The sequence below is a fragment of the Nothobranchius furzeri genome, chromosome 17, assembly GCF_043380555.1.
Source record: "Nothobranchius furzeri strain GRZ-AD chromosome 17, NfurGRZ-RIMD1, whole genome shotgun sequence".
Classification (NCBI taxonomy): Eukaryota; Metazoa; Chordata; class Actinopteri; order Cyprinodontiformes; family Nothobranchiidae; genus Nothobranchius; species Nothobranchius furzeri.
The window spans coordinates 26,775,543-26,793,266 of NC_091757.1; the positions used below are offsets into that span (position 1 = coordinate 26,775,543).

General features: G+C 42.7%; 1 protein-coding gene across 3 annotated transcripts in view; it reads left to right on the forward strand.

The window, feature by feature from the left end:
• LOC107396649 (tenascin) overlaps positions 1–17,724 on the forward strand; it is a 290,411-nt gene that overhangs the window by 103,802 nt on the left and 168,885 nt on the right. For 2 of the 3 annotated variants that reach the window (XM_054731188.2, XM_070546339.1), the window contains exon 1: positions 2,497–2,742. The gene's annotated coding sequence lies outside the window, so the exon portion shown is untranslated. Of the gene's footprint in view, positions 1–2,496; positions 2,743–17,724 lie in introns of those variants that run through there. The other variant, XM_054731189.2, reaches the window with a different exon arrangement.

The following is a 17,724-nucleotide window of genomic DNA, read 5'->3' on the forward strand; positions in this document are numbered from 1 at the left end:
CTGTATCCCTGTCCGCCTTTTCTGTTTTAAATTGGCGCTAGGGCAACGCAGTGCGCATGTCATTGCCACTCTGCCCCCAGAAGTAATTGTAAAACCTCAAAACTTTATTGTCCTCATATAGACATAGACCAGGGGTCGGCAACCTGTTCCCATCAAAGAGCCATTATTACCCATTTCCCACAGCAAAGAAATCACAGCAGCAGCTGCGGCGTTGTGGGCGGGGCCTACCCTCAGACAGCAGAGAGCTGCTCACAGCAGGTGACAGCAGCCGGTACCGGTCGCTCGTGTACGTCAAAGTTATCTTTCATAGGAAGATAATCAATAAAACGATTTATATAAAGTGGATCCAGAAGTTGTAGCCCGTCTCTGCTGACAATATTTTGATATTTTTCACCCTGTTGGTGGTTTTACTGAGCAGGTGCCACTTTTGTCATACGTTTCTTTTTTAAACATGTTTAGACTGTTCAGAATACAAATCCAGGCTCTGTCACGTTTGATTGTTGTAATTAAACTTTGTAGGTGGGGAAGGTCAGAAAAGGATCCGATCATTTTGTTTTTCCCTCATTTACAGTGACGGAGATAACGGTGCAGTGCGCCTGGCTCTGGTGTTAATCAAGTTTAATTTTATCTATTTTCACAAGAAAACAGAACAGTCAAAAGCAGGGCTTGTGTTGTGTTGACCAGACAGTTCCCGTATTTGATAGTTTATTTTGACAGAGAAAGAATAGAAAGAATTACCCCGACGCATGCAGACGAAATGACATTTTACGCGTTTCGCACATTGCAGATGTAGCTGAATCACTCAAGAAAATATTCCCATCTGAACATCTGAGCTGGACACTGCTCAGCGCAGCTCGCTGTCAGCGCGTACGTACAGTCCACAGCGAGCTGAAGATGTGGAGATGGGCTTGGAGCGCGTCGCAGAACCAGAGCGCATGCGGGAAGGTTCCTCCCACTGAAGCGAGAGTTTTCCAATCCCTGTCTCTCAGAGAGACTTGTCACTTAGAAAATGTTCCCTGATTATGAAACTTTGGCTGAATGACGCTTGTTCCTGTCTCCAATGTGGCGACACATCCAGGAGCCGTCTGAGGAGAGTCCCAGAATCTCACATCGTCTTCAGCTCAGAAAACGCCTATATGATTACGCACAAGCGCTACCCGTCAACCCGGTCTCACAGTAAGACCGGGTTGGGCCTGTTCAGGTTTACACAGACAATCTTTACATAGAATTGACTTACAGATATAAAATTAATGCAGTAAAATATAAAGCATTTTATTTAAATATCCATTCATTATTTTACAAGCACAGAGAGCCGCATCAGATGGATGGAAGAGCCGCATGCGGCTCCAGAGCCGCGGGTTGCCGACCCCCGAAATAGACATAGGGAGAAAATCTCATGTCACGTTGCTGCATCGATGCGGAATCATGCACGGCTGAATCGCGATGCATCTTAGAATCGATCATTTTTCCCACCTCTATTTGTAACTGCTCTTAATTATCTAATGCTGGCTTGTTCTGTTGTTTTTTAGATGTATGCACATTTCTTGTTGATGTTTTGAAGTTCTGCTTGATTGTTACTTGATCCTATTTTAAAAAAGGGTGCACTTTACATTTTACTCAAAGCTTTTTTTTCTTTTATCCTATGTTGTTTATATGAGCCTATTGTATTGTATTTCAGCGCTCTGAGCAACCTTGACTGGTGGCAGGAAGGTCCTTTATAAACAAACAATTGAATTGAATAGTGGAACCAGATAACATAACTTGGTTAAGTAAATTCTGCATTTTGTTTTTTTGAGTGTAGGAAGCCTGATTCGCCACCTTAATGTAACAAGTATAACATCTATTCTCCGGTTTGTATTCACCTAAAGCACGTTTTGCATCAAACACCTCAGGCAGGTGATCTCTTCACCCTTCTTTGATTTAGGTAGAGCGCTTCTCTCTCACAGCATTCTGAATTAGCATCTTAAGCCACATTTACGTTTGGATTTCAACATTTAGACTGAACCTAATGTCTTTATGTCTGATTTTAAGTATTTATTTAAAAAATATTTGGATTTACGTTCATTTTCAAGATCAATAAAACAAACTTCACACCCCATTTGATCATCGTGAGGAGCTGGCCAGGGCTGCTTTTAATGAATCGTGTCACAACGCCACCGATCTCATGTGTTGGTGACTTTTCCTGAAGTTGTAAACTTTCTGGTTGTTTGACTATTTTGAGTTTCTTCATAGTTTGCTGGGAACTGAACACTTCTCGCTCGCCAAAATGGAGCTTGGGCTTAGATTAGATGTTAATGCAGGCCCTGCATTCAGACAGATCTGGCTTCCTATTGGTTTGCTTGCTGCAATTTGCCTCTAATGGTCTTCCAGCTCCTCATCCCCTTCCCCCTCATTTTCCACTCCTACTTTCTCTCTTTTTCTCTCGCTCGGCGTCTCTTCTTGCAGCAGCCTTGAGGCGTCCTGTTTCAGCTCCTTGGCTTTCAGTCACAATGCTGTGGAGAGTCTGAATGGGTGGGTGGGGGTGCTGGTGGGAGTGGAGTCTGACTGCAGAGGGTCTGCTGTTGAACAGAAAGGAGTTCTCTCATTCACCGTGTCTGTCTCCATCGGCTGCTTTGTAGGCTGAAGCCAGCAGACAGTCAGAGCTGTCAGCGCTGTGAGGCTCATCTCTGTGGATCCACGGCTGATCAGGCTTTCTGCTGCTGATTTCCTCACCAGAGGAGAGGGGCGAGCATTTATCACAAGGTAAGTCCCATTTCTACCTGCAGAAAGTAAAAGTGAATGACAGGATCAATTCCTTCAATCAGAGATGGAAAACTAGAGAACTTTGCTCATTTGCTGATGTGAGAAGAGTTTCCTGATTGATACCATCAGATAGTTTTTACTGCTGATTAATTTGATCCTTCCCGGTGGTTTAGTCAGTTATAAGGTGTAAAACCTGCTATCTAAAAATCCGGCTGGGTTCTGCAGAACTACTGGTGACCTCGCTGAATGCTGCACTCTCACCTCCATGTGGGGAATGTTGGCTATAAAATGTTTCATCCTCATGTTTTATGAGAAGACTTCAAAGACCAACCAGCCTAATTGTGCTCTTTACTTCAGTCACCTGAGTGTGATTTGTGTTCAGCGTTGGCTTTTTCTCTTTTATTATCAGAAAACAGGTGATGTTTCAGGAGCTGCTGAGCTCTAATGAGCTGCTGAAACGTTCTGCTGCTGCAGAGCTGAAACAGTTGGTGTGTTTCTGAGCGTGTGTGTTTCTGAGCGTGTGTGTGTGTGTGTGTGTGTGTGTGTGTGTGCGTGCGCGCTAGAGAACTAGTCTAGCTGCACACTTTATGGTTCCCCACAGACATTAATGCAACTTGGAGGATGCACCAGTTTGGTTCTTTTCCCAGACGTTTAGACCAACACACACAGTCTGTGTGCTTCACTCTCCGACCGCAGGTCAGACCCATCCTACTGGTCCCCGGAGGGGTCTGAAGAGGAGGACAAGCATAAACAGGCTTTCACTGAGCAGACGTTGTAGGACTGAACACCAGTCCATAGTGGGCTTCCTCAGGACAAAAAGAAACAAGGTCCTGATAGATGTTGAGGAGCCAGTAGTAAAAAGTCTCAGACGTTTCATCTGCAGGATGACTTGGGACATTTGTGTATTCATTTACCAGACTCCATCCGCTCAGGAAGCTGTTTAAGCCTCTAAACCCCAAAGGACACCTCACAGTCTCAGGCTACCTCAAAAGAATATTCCACTGGTTCTTGGCTGAATGGTTTGGTTCTGTGTCTGTGTTCTGAAGATGGAAGGAGAATGAGCAAGGTTAGGTGGAAGCCAAGAGGATACCAAGCCAGACCCTGCTAAATGGTAAAAGAGCATTTGACGTGAAGGTTCTGATGTATCATCTGGGCTCAGAGGTGATGTGTTTTAGACATTAACGTTTCCCGTTGCTCAGGCTGAGCAGTCTCTGATATTTGGTAAAACCTGGAATGGGAACCAGGCTTTTGTTTGGACAGCTGTCAGCTCCTGATGCCCTCAGAGCTCGATGAAAGGGGGACTATCGTTGACCTCATTTAGCTCCTTTGCTGGTGATCTGGAGCCGTTGCGTATTCATGACAACCCCTGTCAGGAAGGTCTCCAGAGACTCATTCTGGTGGGGCTAAATAAATGCCGCCCCTGCTTCCTCTCTTATGCTGTCAGTGTTTGTAAATCTAAAAACTATTCAGTAAGCCTCAGCCTGACCCAATGCAAGATGCATGTTGGACTTTATGGTGCTGCTAAGCTGTGGTAGCTAGATTATGAAGTAAAGCAGGTGCTTGATTCCAGGCATGGTATCTGGCCGTCATTTCTACATTGATAGTATTAAAACAAGTTATTCCACGTGAACTGATCTTTTTACTGATGTGCGGGATTCACCATCAACATGATTCAGTTTGTTAAATCAAAGTAAACACTGAGCTTCAGTTTAGAGAGAAAGCATGGAAAAGATGCGGTGTCCAGTAGTCTCTAGCAGACCATCAAGTCGCTCTGTAGAGCAAACTCAACAACAGCGTTGTTTCGGCACCTGAGAGCAGAATCTGGGTCAGTAGTATCTCATGATCCATCACTATTATCCCAAACTGTGTGTGTGGTGGTGGTGTGTGTGTGTGTGTGTGTTGGGGGGGGGGGGGGGGGGGGGGTGTTCATGAGACAGTGTTTTATGTGATCTTTTCAAATGTATTCAGCCAGAAGGAGCGATTGCTGAAGCAGATATAAGAGTAGAGAGTAGGCGGCACTGTTTGCTTCCTCAGGATGTCCTAAGATGTTCAGACTGACTAGTGATGACTTCTGCTGATGAGTGATTACATAATCATTTACAAAGTCAAAGTTCCCCTGAATAGAAACTAATCAAGTAGCAGCATGAAAATAAGCTAGTGAGGATGAGGACATACAGTACAGGCCAAAAGTTTGGACACACCTTCTCATTCAATGTGTTTTCTTTATTTTCACGACCATTTACAAAGGGGCCAATAGCACCTCTGGGAACTCCTTCATGACTGTTGGAAAACCATTTCAGGTGACTAAGCTCATCAGGAGAATGCTAAGAGTGTGCAAAGCAGCATTCAGAGCAAAGGGTGGCTATTTTGAAGAAAAGAGAATATAAAACATGTTTTCAGTTATTTCACCATTTTGGTTAATACATAACTCCCCATGTGTTCACAGTTTTGATGCCTTCAGTGAGAATCTACCAATGTAAATGTTCATGAAAATAAAGACAACACATTGAATGAGAAGGTGTGTCCAACCCTTTGGCCTGTGCTGTTTATGTATAGATGTTGATATAGACTGCTAGAACATGTGCAGCAGTCATGAGCTGATGTTGAATGAGTGCAGCCTCAGAAGAAAGTACAGCCTGGACTGGCTCCTCTTGTAAAGCTGGTCTGTGCTGGAGGCTCAGTCCAGCTCATAGTTCAACACTATCCCTAGTACATATATGATGGCACAGTCTCAGTGCTATCTTCTATGAACACTGGCTGATGTGTAGGATCTTTCCTACTGAAGTCCAGAAGCATCTCCTTGGTCTCTGAACTTTCAGCTGCAGCTGGTTACTCTTGCACCAGGCCACAAAGTCCTCCATGAACAAGAGGTCACACAAAAGCCCGCTTGAACAGATGAAACAGAAAATGTAACACTGGCTGAAGATAGAATTTTTTCTATTTTTGAGTGGGACCAAATTTGGCCTGAAATAGAGTTGAATCCAACTCCTCCAGAGTTAAAATGAGAATAGATTCCTTACTGGGTATGTTAAAATATTTGGAGGCACAAGCTCAACAGGGTCAAAGGTGACTTCAGGATAAGGAAAACATGAGGCCAACTCCTAGCTCCTAGCGCTTTGGAGTCCTTACTCTGAGAGGCGCTATACAAGTGCAGGTCATTTATCATTTCCTGCACTGCAAAAGGTGTTGCTTTCAAAAACTCTTATTCATTCATTCATGTTTAAATGACTGATTCTCAGCTAACAATCCTCAAACATCGTTACATGAAATGTGACCTTTGAAGGTATTTTATCCACAATCTTAACATTAACATTTAGCTGTGATATGGGCCTTTAAGAGGCACAATCTTTGGAGATTTTCTCTCTTTTAAAAAATAAAAGAAATGTTGGGCTTTCAAAGATTGAGGGAGGATTATCAAATTATTGGTTTAACATATTTAAAGGGACTTTACGGAGTTTTGAATTTTTAAGCTCGCTATTGCCCCCTCAGGCCAAAAGTGTAACGGCAGCTTCAATAGTAGGCTCGTGCACGAGGCGCGCATGCTGTACGTGCACACTCCTTAACGAAAATAACAGCTGAGACAGTCCCTTGTGTGTGTGTGTGTGTGTGTGTGTGTGTGTGTGTGTGTGTGTGTGTGTGTGGGTGTGGCCCGGAGGACAGAGGACAGGAGAACGCGCAGCTAATTAATTAAATAATTTGGTTCTGTACCTTTCTCTTCAGCACAGCCGACAAAGGTTTATGATGGGTAAGCCCTCCTGCATGCTCAGATCATTCCCTTTCCTTGCTTGAAAAATTGTTCCAAAATGAAAGTTGAACCCACATCTTTTTTATCTGTGAATTCAATGCCATTCGGCGACTCTCAAATAAAAATTTGGGCATCTTACTGTTGAAAAAGGTACCATTAATGTAATAAAGAAACTCCAATTACACTATGTTCACATCCAGAATCAAACCCAGAACTTCTGCACGGAAGTCCGACGTCTTACTAGGTGAGCTAAAGCACCAGTGACATCCTTTGTATCTGTAACATTTATATCCTTGATGACAGCTGAAACAACGTTCAAAGAAGGGTTTGGAGCAAAAATGGCTATTTTGTTGCTAATTTGCAGGAAATATCTAGAAGAAAGTAGCTAAGCGTCCTCAGAAATGTAGCTAGGTTCATCACTAGGAGTTAGGAACAGCGACAAAGTGGCGGTGACTCTCTCTGCTGCTAAAGCTACGGATAGCAAATGCTACGGGCCACAAAAAAATAAGGAAGTAAGTGTTAGACCCAAGGGAGCAGTTCAGACCGCTGGATTCACTCCCAATATGAAAGTGCCAAAATTAGCAGTTCCACCTTCATCCGCTAGGGGCTGGCTCCTGAACTGAACAAGTTCCCATTGACTTCCATGTTAAAAATGCCCATTTCACAGCAGAAATAAACATGTTTATAGCCTGGTTAAAAAAATATTTTTGATATAATAGATATATTTTAAAATTTTTTCATTCAGTTTTTATTGATTTTCCTATTTTCACAACTATAATATAAACAAAATATAAATGCAACACCGTTGTTTCTGCTTCGATTTTTCATGAGATGGACTTAAAGATCTAAAATTCATTCCAGATACACAATATTACCATTTCTCTCAACCATTGTTAACAAATCAGTCTAAATGTGTGATAGTGAGCACCTGTGCTTTGCTGAGATAATCCATCCCACCTCACAGGTGTGCCACATCACGATGCTGATCTGACATCATGAGTAGTGCACAGGTGTACCTTATACTTCCCACAGTAAAAGGCCATATATATGTATATAAATGCAACACTTTTGTTTCTAATTCTAATTCTAATGAATTGTGAGCAGGGGACCTTGACAAGAGGTATAAAAATCTTGGATGGACATTTTTCTGGAGTAATTGGATGCATGAGCTAAAGTCTATCATCATGGTGGCCCACCAGTCGATATCTTTCCTTATTTCTCGATCTAGTTTCTCATAGTTTTTTCTATATAGTTCTTGATGTGATTTAGTTTTTGTGGCTCCCAGATATTTAATCGTTTTGAGTTTCCAATTTAAGTCATGCTGGGATCTGATTTCTTGGGGTGGGTTGTAGTTAAGGGTCAATATCTACATTTTGTTGATGTTTACCTTATATCCTGATAAGTGTCCAAGCTTTTCCAGTAGTGTCATTAGGGCTGGTATTTATGTTTGCTTGTTCTAGGTAGGTAATAACATCATCTGCAAAGAAGGCTATTTTCTGTTCGATACCTTGAACCTCCACCCCAATAATCCTCCTGTCCTGCCTAACGGCTTGCGCTAATGGTTCTATAAAGAGGGCAAAGAGAGTAGGAGATAGTCAGCACCCCTGTCTCGTTAATCTTTGTAGTGTGATTTTATACGTTAAGCTGCCGTTCACTTTTATTCTGGCCATTGGTCAGTAGTACAGATTTTTGATGCAATGGACAGAGGGGGCAGTAGTCTACGTCGAGAGGCCCAGACTTCCCACTCCTCAGCCACTTGGGCCAGCTCTTCCGGGAAAATCCCAAGGTGTTCCCTGGCCAGGCGAGAGACATAGTGCCTTTCAACGTGTCCTTGGTCTCCCTGTAGGTCTCCTTCGAGTTGGACGTGCCCAGAAAACCTCACCAGAGAGGCGTTCAGGAGGCATCCTAATATTTCTTATTTTTTGAAAGTTTACATATAAACTTTACCAATTAAAGTAATCAAATTTTACATTATTTTTTACCTTATATATATTTTTTGTTTTAATTTTGAACAAAATAAAAAAAAGAAGATAATAAAAATGCGTTATTATAGATATACCACAAGTCTCTCAAATGCTTCCTCAGAACTGTATACTAAACACACGTCAGAAGTTCAAAAGGGAGATGGATGAAGTATGAACTGATGAAGTTCTTACCCCATCCACAATTTCAATAACACATCTCATAATAGAAACCTTTCAAACAAAGCAAAATGGATTATCTGTGTAATAAATGCAGTCCTTTTACTGATTGTTGAAGAAATTATGTAGTCTGGGTGTTTTACTGTGTGAACTGTCATGTTAGTTCCACTTTTGTAATATTTTATTTAGTGTCCGAGCAACTCAACAGGTAAGGCTTGATGCTCACCATAATCACTTTTAGACAGAGAAATCAAAATGAACTGAAACATAAACAATGTGGTGTTGAGCTCAGCAATGAGATCTGTCTTAAACACCACCACCCCTTCTCCCATCTTGATTTATTTTTAATGAGTTCCCATGGTGATCCATGTCTTCTGTGTCACTTCTTCACATTTCTGCAAACATGAAACTCTGACTAGTTTTAGGAGCTGAAGTTTTACTTTCACGAAGCCTAAAGCTTGGTTTATGCTTGACGCATTCACTTTCCGCGCGGTGATGCGGCTCGCGGATGGAACGCGCCTCACAACTCGCAGCGTTTATGGTTCATGCGGCTTGTCTCTGCGGTGAGCCAATATTCTCCCAAACTGTAGGGGGCAGCATGGAGCTCTACGGCATGCATCCAACACTACACCATAGTAGAAGTAGAAATTACTGTTTACAACATGGCATTTCAGCATTTTTAACAGCGTCCTCGTCTTTTCCGACAGTGCGAGCTATTTCTCTCCAAGAATTATTAACAACATGTTGATCACGGTGATCTCTGAGAGCTGAATCATACAAATGTCTGTATTTACGAACGTCTGCCATACTAGTTCTTGCCGGTCCACCATGTTTTTCCGCGTCCGACCGTCCGCGTGGTTAGAAATTTTCCTAGGTGCGCGTTGCAGAAATTTTGGGCCGTGCGGAGACGCGGTGGAGGGGCGTGGTTGTTAAAATGACACAATTTCGCCGTGCGGAGCCGTGCGAACCTCGCGGACGCGTCAAGCATAAACCAACCTTAAGAAACCACACACGGGTTTCTGATTAGTCAGGCATCAATTTAATTCAGGAAGAGCAACACAGATTCCCCAGTGAGTCGTGGAGGATGGCTGCTTATACTGAGCTGGGATTCTCTGGAGGTTTCTTTCTGTTAAAAGGGAGTTTTCCTCTCCACTGTCGCTTTATGCTTGCTTAGTATGAGGATTGCTGTATAGTCACTGACACTAGTCAGACTTGATGCAATTTGCTGGGTTCCTTATATAGCAAACATTATTTCTGATTGGCTTAATGAACTGACCTGAATTGGAATGTTTATTATGTGAAGTGCCTTGAGACGACTCTTGTCGTGATTTTGCGCTATATAAATAAACTTGAATTGAATTGAATTGAATTGAATAGATTAACTATTGAAGCCTAAAGAGATGATCTCAGAGAACCATGTATGCATGGCGTGGCGTTGCCACAGAGATATTTGAACTTCAAAATAAAATCATGTATAAGTTAGCTGCTTCCTTGGGATGGGAAGGACGATGTGTTCTCACCTTTCAGCTGATCACTATAGGGAAGGTGTTCCTTTCATGTTTTGTGTGGTTAGTATCATGACTTAGCTACATTACATCACATTACTGTACTCACCATAGTGTAACAAATGAGGACAGAGGAAAGGGCAAACTCTGTTGGAGATGAGCTGTGAAGGAAAAGCTCCACCCAACAGAGGCTCACTTTTACTCAGATCTTGTTCCTGCCTCACCATCTGGAGCCAACAGTGGCCCAAATGGAGAAACGGTTTCGGTTATCTGGTGTCAAAATAGCTTGAAGAAAAGGCTTTGAGCCAACATCCATCTCAGGGTTCTGCAAGGTGAACAGAGGACCAGGTGTTGTGAGGTTTTCAGGGAGGAGTTGAGACAGACTGGTAGTGGCCAGGAGGAAAGCTTCTCGGATGAGAAGCAAAACATCTCCAAGAAACCAAATAAGTCCAGTTTGCTTCTTTTGAACCCTTTTGGATTCCTAAGAAGTCAGTTCAATTGCAAAAACAAGATCTGGGCAATAAGCAGCTACACCCTGCCAGTAATCAGATATCCTGCAGGATGTTAAGACATGGAAGCTCCAAACCATGCATGGAGGGTTCCATCCCAAGTCCAGCACCCTGAGACTGTACAGTAGCCGTAAGGAAGGAGGCTGAGGACTAGTGAGCAAGGGCGTCAGTTTGTTTTCAGAATTGCTGGGGACAATAACCATACACTTGAGTGGGGTTTAAAAATTGCTGGGGACAATAAAGTAGGCTAGCACAGGGGTCGGCGGCTCTGGAACCGCATGCGGCTCTTCCATCCATCTGATGCGGCTCTCTGTGCTTGTGAAATAATGAATGGGTATTTATATAAAAAGCTTTATATTTTACTGCATTAATTTTACATCTGTATGCTAATTCTAAATGTAAAGATTGTCTGCGTAAACCTGAACAGGTCCAACCTGGTCTGACTGTGAGACCGGGTTGACGCGTCACGCTTGTGCGTAATCATATAGGCGCTTTCTGAGCTGCTTTCTGACCTTCCCCACCTACAAAGTTTAATTACAACAATCAAACGTGACAGAGCCTGGATTTGTATTCTGAACAGTCTAAACATGTTTTAAAAAGAAACGTAGGACAAAAGTGGCACCTGCTCAGTAAAACCACTAACAGGGTGAAAAATACCAAAAATTGAAGGCAGAGACGGGCTACTACTTCTGGATCCACTTTATATAAATCGTTTTATTGATTATCGTCTAATGAAAGATAATTAAGACGTACATGAGCGATCAGGCGCGTTGCAAGCTTTTCAAAAGTGTGGGGGATGTTGTCTGTGCCTAAAATAATTTCATGTTATTCATCTTGTTAGTTTAATTTCCATAATAGCGGAGCAGGTGCGAATTTTAGACGCGTCACGCATGTCTCCGTTTCAAACATGTTTAAACTGTTCAGAATACAAATCTAGGCTCTGTCTCGTTAGATTGGTGTAACTAAAGTTTGTACTGAATGAAACTTTACATTAAACCATGTTGAAAAGTAAAGGATCCGATTAAATCGTTTCCCCCTCATTTACAGTCAGTACAGTGCAGTGCACGTGGCTCTGGGGTTAATCAAGTTTAATTGTAACATTAATATGTTACTGGACACGCTGGTCTGGTTGGTTAGACCAGTGTTTGAAGTGGAAAACACACACACACACACACACACACACACACACACACACACACACACACACACACACACACACACACACACACACACACACACACCAATTAAAATAATGCTGATAGCATAGACTAGAAGACAGGTGATGGTTTACGTATTTAAATGATGATCAGGCTGATGTAAAATGTAATCTCCATCCACATCCAGACACAATTATCCTCTATTCTTTCTCTATTTGCTCTTGTCTGGGCTGATCAGCTGACGGTGCGCGTGGCACGCCTAACTAGCGGCTGATGCACATTTTACGCATTTGGAGAGGTGGACTGGATGCTTTGCGTTTACTGGAAGATGGTCCACTTAACGCACGGATGTAGACTAAATATTAATGACAAATGAATGAAAATTAAATTGGGAGTTTTTACTTCATATTTTAGAAATAAAAATGACGGGGGAACACATTTATGACGTCTTTTTAAACTAAATTTTCTAGCGCGACCTGCCTGCTTCACTTAAGTCACTGCTTATTAAGGTCCGTCCAGAATTACCGTGGCCCACCCAAAAATGAAAACCTGGCGCCGCGCCTGTTATAAACCTCTGTAAATTGTTGTTCTTCACTTGATCAAACTCAGACTTTGTACAGCTAATGTCAAGATGTAAAATTATGAATTCAGTCGAGCTCTTCCGTCCCTCCCTCTCCTGCTCTCCTGGAAACCCGACATCGGCTGGGAGGTGAAGAAGGAGATGAGGCAAACAGAGTGAGTGCGACTTAAAGAAACCAGACTGGTGTGGAGGTGAGCAAAACAGCTGGAAAAGTGTGGGTGTTGAATCCCCCACGGGTGCGATGCCCCCGGCTGCTGTCACCTGTTGTGAGCAGCGCTCTGCTGTCTGAGGGTAGGCCCCGCCCGCAACGCTGCGGCTACTGCTGTGTTTTCTTTACCGTGGGAAACGGGTAATAATGGCTCTTTGATGGGAACAGGTTACCGACCCCTGGTATAAGATCTGAGCTGGTAAAACAAAAATCCTCATCAGCAGGCTTTTTTGAAAGTGGGGGGGGACACAGCTGCCAATCACGAATTTTGCCGGGGACATGTCCCCGGCGTCCCCGGTTAAAATGACGCCTATGCTAGTGAGTGTAAGAGCCATTATCAAGGATGAAACATTCGAGATTCGTAAGTACATCAGGGATAAGGTCCCAACAGATGGCGTGCTCAGCGGATGTCTCAGACAAAGGCGAACAGAGGAAGAAATTCTGGAAATACCATCATGGGAGGACAACCCCCTACATGGGATGTACCACCGGCAGATAACTGAAGTGGCTGATATCAAGAAATTCTACCAATGGCTAGAACGAGCTGGTCTGAAGGACAACACAGAGGCTCTCATCATGGCTGCACAGGAACAGGCCCCGAACACCAGAGCAACCGAGGCAGAGATCTGCCACACCAGACAAGACCCAAGGTGTAGGCTCCTCTCAATCTACTTGAAACCCCTCCAGGAAGACTGAGCTTCTCATTCTATCTCTAAAGGAGAGTCCAGATACCCTTTGGAGAAAACTCATTTTGGCTGATTGTTTTTGCGATTTCATTCTTTCGGTAACTACCCAAAGCTCGTGACCATAGATGAGGGTAGGAACGTAGATCGACAGGTAAATCGAGAGCTTTGCCTTCTGGCTCAGCTCTCTCTCCATCACACCAGACTGGTACAACACACGCATCACTGCAGATGCAGCACCAATCCGCCTATTGATCTTGCGCTCCAACTCAAGAACAAAGCCCAGAGATACTCCTCCACTTGAGGCAGGACCTCTTCCCCGACCCGGTGAAGATAATTTTCCAACTCAAGACCATGGTCTTGGATTTAGAAGAGCTGATTCTCATCCCAGCTGCTTCACACTTGGCTGTGAACTGCTCCAGATCCAGACTGACAAAATGATGGTGGCAAACCAGCTGAACATTGTGGTAGAGGACATACAACCTTTGTGTTTGATGTAGCCATACCAACATAAGCGAAAAGGATCACGAGAAACTAGAGAAGTACCAGGGCCTCAAAGAAGAATGTGAGAAAGCCTGGAGAGTGAAGGCATCTGTGGTGCCCGTGGTCATCGGGGCAATAACCCCAAACTGGAGAAGTGGCTTAAGCAGATACCAAGAAAAACATCAGACATCTCAGCCCAGAAAAGAGCAGTTCTAGGAACAGCTAAGATTCTGTGCAGAACCCTCAAGCTCCCAGGCCCCTGGTAGAGGACCGGAGCTTGGAAGGATGTGACCACCCACGGAGGCCTTGTAAAAGGTCCAGATTTGGACTGCAGACCTTGAGATTTACACATGATGTAGACTACAAATGAGTGATATGTTTTCTTTCATGACACGGCTCAGAGCATGCATTAATTTAATCGCCTCTGTCAGTGCGCCCCAGGGCAACTGTGGCTACACCGTAGCTCATCACCATCAGTGTGTGAATGAGTGTGTGAATGGATGAATGATACACTGTAGTGTGAAGTGCTTTGGAGTCCTTACTCTGAGAGGGGCTATACAAGTGCGGGTCATTTATCATTTATCATTTAATTTCTCATCTGCTAGTCTCACTGTGACAGTGTGTGACGGAAGGAACTCAGGCAACAACCCCTCACTTAGTCCTAGATCCAGTGACCCAGATTCAGACTCAAAGCCAAGAAGGCACGCTGAGTTTTTGTTGCGAATGGCCTACAAAACAAGACACGCTTAATTCAGTAAAGAAAAGAGACACAAGCTTCATATCAGACCTGTTTACCATGCAGCCTTGGGACTTGAGTTGTAGCCACTGAATATTTACAGTGTTTACTCACCAAGTAGGGCATGCTGCCTCATTATTCCATTTGTTTGTTTACATAGTAGGCAGATGCTGTACTATCTGTTTATTAACCCACAGTCTGTAAATCTTTGGTTCAAACATCGCAAACAACAGACAGGCTTATTGATGGAGAGGGACTGTTACTATTGTGTTCTACATGGACGTGTCATCTGATCAATCAATCAATCAATCAATCAATCAATCAATCAATCAATCAATCAATCAATCAATCAATCAATCAATCAATCAATCAATCAACCAATCAATCAATCAACCAATCAATCAATCAATCAATCAATCAATCATCAATCAATCAAATATACTTTACATGTATTAATCCCAGAGGGAAATTAGAGATGGACGTCCTGCTAAATGTGGGCCGTGGTAACATTTCTGTTAGTGAGTAGGGAGTCCAGATTCTTCATTGCTTTTGTTTTTCCAGTAGATAAGACAGTTAATTCTGTTTTATTTGAGTCTTCTAGCCAAGGTGTGCTCAATGAATTTACTGAATATGAGAACATGTCATTTCTGCCACCTGTGAGTCGCAACAAAGGCATAAACGTGCAAATAGCCTGAACTGAACATCTAATGATTGAGTCAGAGACAGAAACATTCAGCAACCCCATCATGTTAAAGCCATATTTGGTCTTTGGACAGTGCTACAAGTGGTTCAGAGCTTTTTGACATTACCTGGCCTTTTAATTACAGGAGGATGGAGATCTGTACACAGGAAAACCAAATGTCACAAGTAGCTCTAGATCATCAGTTAACTCTGTTTTTATTGTTGCTGTCAGCAGAAGTTTTCTTTGAACCAAATAAGTTATAAGTTATTTTGCCAGTCTGACCAAACCTTTAGTCATTAGATATCAGCAAACATTCTCTTCTGCAAGATTATTTTAGTGTTGAATAAGAATTTTAAGGAAAATGTATAATGCCACAGTCAGGTCCTCTCAGAAACAGTGTAAGTGTAGAGGGGAGTGGTACAGGTTAGGTGCTACATTGGGAGATGCTCTGGGACAGGAACAACTCTTTCTGGTAATACTCAGAAGGCCATTCCACCATCGTAGAACAACACATGAAAAGAGTCTGGATTTACATTTCTTGGTTCTTTTTAAACACAGAAAAGAAAATATGTTCTTTACCTTGTTTGCTAATGTTTCAGCCAGAGGCGTGACCAAGTCACTGCTTTGCAAGTTACAAGTAAGTCACAAGTCTGTCCAGTCAAGTCTTGAGTTAAGTCCAAGTGAAAGACAACCAAGTCCAAGTCAAGTCTAAAGTCAATGATCTTTAGAAATCCCTATAAGTGACAGTGTTACCCACTATGATATAATATAGAGCTCCGGACCCCATGTGACTCTCAGTTAGTAGACGCCATATTGGCAGTCAAAAAAGGTAAACAAACACGGATCTTAAACATGGACGTGAACGGGATCGGCTTGGATTTTACTTCGTCGGAGTTTACTTCACACTTTAAAACCGAAGAAATCGTTTTATATAGTCAGAAATTAAATAGACTAAGCATCTCCGACCCTTACCGTGCCCCTGGGATACTTATAAAAAACGCCAGAAGCTATCGGAGCGGACTTCTTACTGGACCTGGCCGGGGAACTCCTTGGAATTCCCCCGGAGCTACTGCCCCTGTAACCCGACTCCGGATAAGCGGATGAAAATGGATGGATGGACAAATAACAGATTTACACATAAGTAGTTTAAAGAGAGTGCTGTGCTGTTTGAATGTATAAACTGAACGCCAAGAGAAACACTAGTTTGATTTTTTTTACCGTGAATAAAATAAATATGCCAGGCAGGAGCGTCTCAGGATCTGTCTGAGAGCTGTCTCGGTGAGACAGATAATAGCAATCCAAAGTGCTTTTTATGTGTGATCTGACAATTGATCAACCATTGCTTAAAAATTAAATACATCTTAGCCGGTTAATTGCTGTGATCATAAAACACGGAAACGGCAGCACGCAGAACTCACGAGGCAAAGTTTTACGTGATGTTTACTTGCTGCTGTGAGTAATAAGACAGAAAAAACACGCCAAAATAAGTTTAGGAAGCCCACTAAGAATCATAATAAAAGCATTTAAAATAAACACCATACACAGTTGAGGAAACGTTGGTTTAAGTACCTGATATGAAGTGGTCGCTGCACAAGTGAAAACCTTTACTCTCGGGGTCCCACAGCTTCATTTTAGCCCGGTCACTAGCGCGTTTTATTACAATGATCCAACGTTTGCGGCGTTCCGGATCTTGGGAAATCCTGTAGATGGCTCATTCCTTATGTCGTCCGCGTCTGTTCTGCATCCTGGGGCACAACAGGAATCTACCATATTTCCCGTTTGAGTTTTCTGACAATAACAAATAGTCCAGCTGCCGGCTTCTGCCTGCCAATATGGCGCCGTTTCGATTTGAACTGTTGCATGCCGGGAGAAGTGACGTCAACTCCCGGAGCTCTATAGGGGATATGTCAGTTTCTTATTTTTGCTAAGCCTGACCCCCGTCCCGTGAAGCCTCGTGTAATTTGAACTGACCGCAGGACCATTTAGCATAAGCAAATAGCGCCTCCCTTTCAGCCTCTAGATCAGGGGTGGGCAATTATTTTTTTCCATGGGGCCACGTGAGAAACAGAAAATATTGTGGAGGGCCAGGCCAAAAGGCTGAAGTCAATTATGCATAATATTAATGGTATTTTTTTATAAAAAGCAGTAAATACCACTGATGTTTCAAGCTGGTAAGAGTAGACTATATGCTATAAATGAGCAAAAAGGAAAAGTTGAGGTTGGCTTACAAAAATGTGATTTATTCAAATTTCCCAAGGCAATGGTAAACAAAGTGTGCGCATTTAGTTTTTGTTTAACATTTGTGACTTATATTAGTTAACAGTTTCAGTCACATTCACTCCAAAACACATTTTGAGTTTCAAATATTGTTGGAAAGAGGTTCTTAGCATTCTACAGACACACAGTATTGTCTGTAAAATAAAATCACTGAACTGTGATCTTGAGAAAGAGGTTTAAAAAAAGTGTCCCAGTTCACTGCTAGTTGCCTACATTTGTGGTCCAAACACCTTATTTTGTGTTTTTAAGTGATTTTTTTCTTATTCAGTGAGAGAA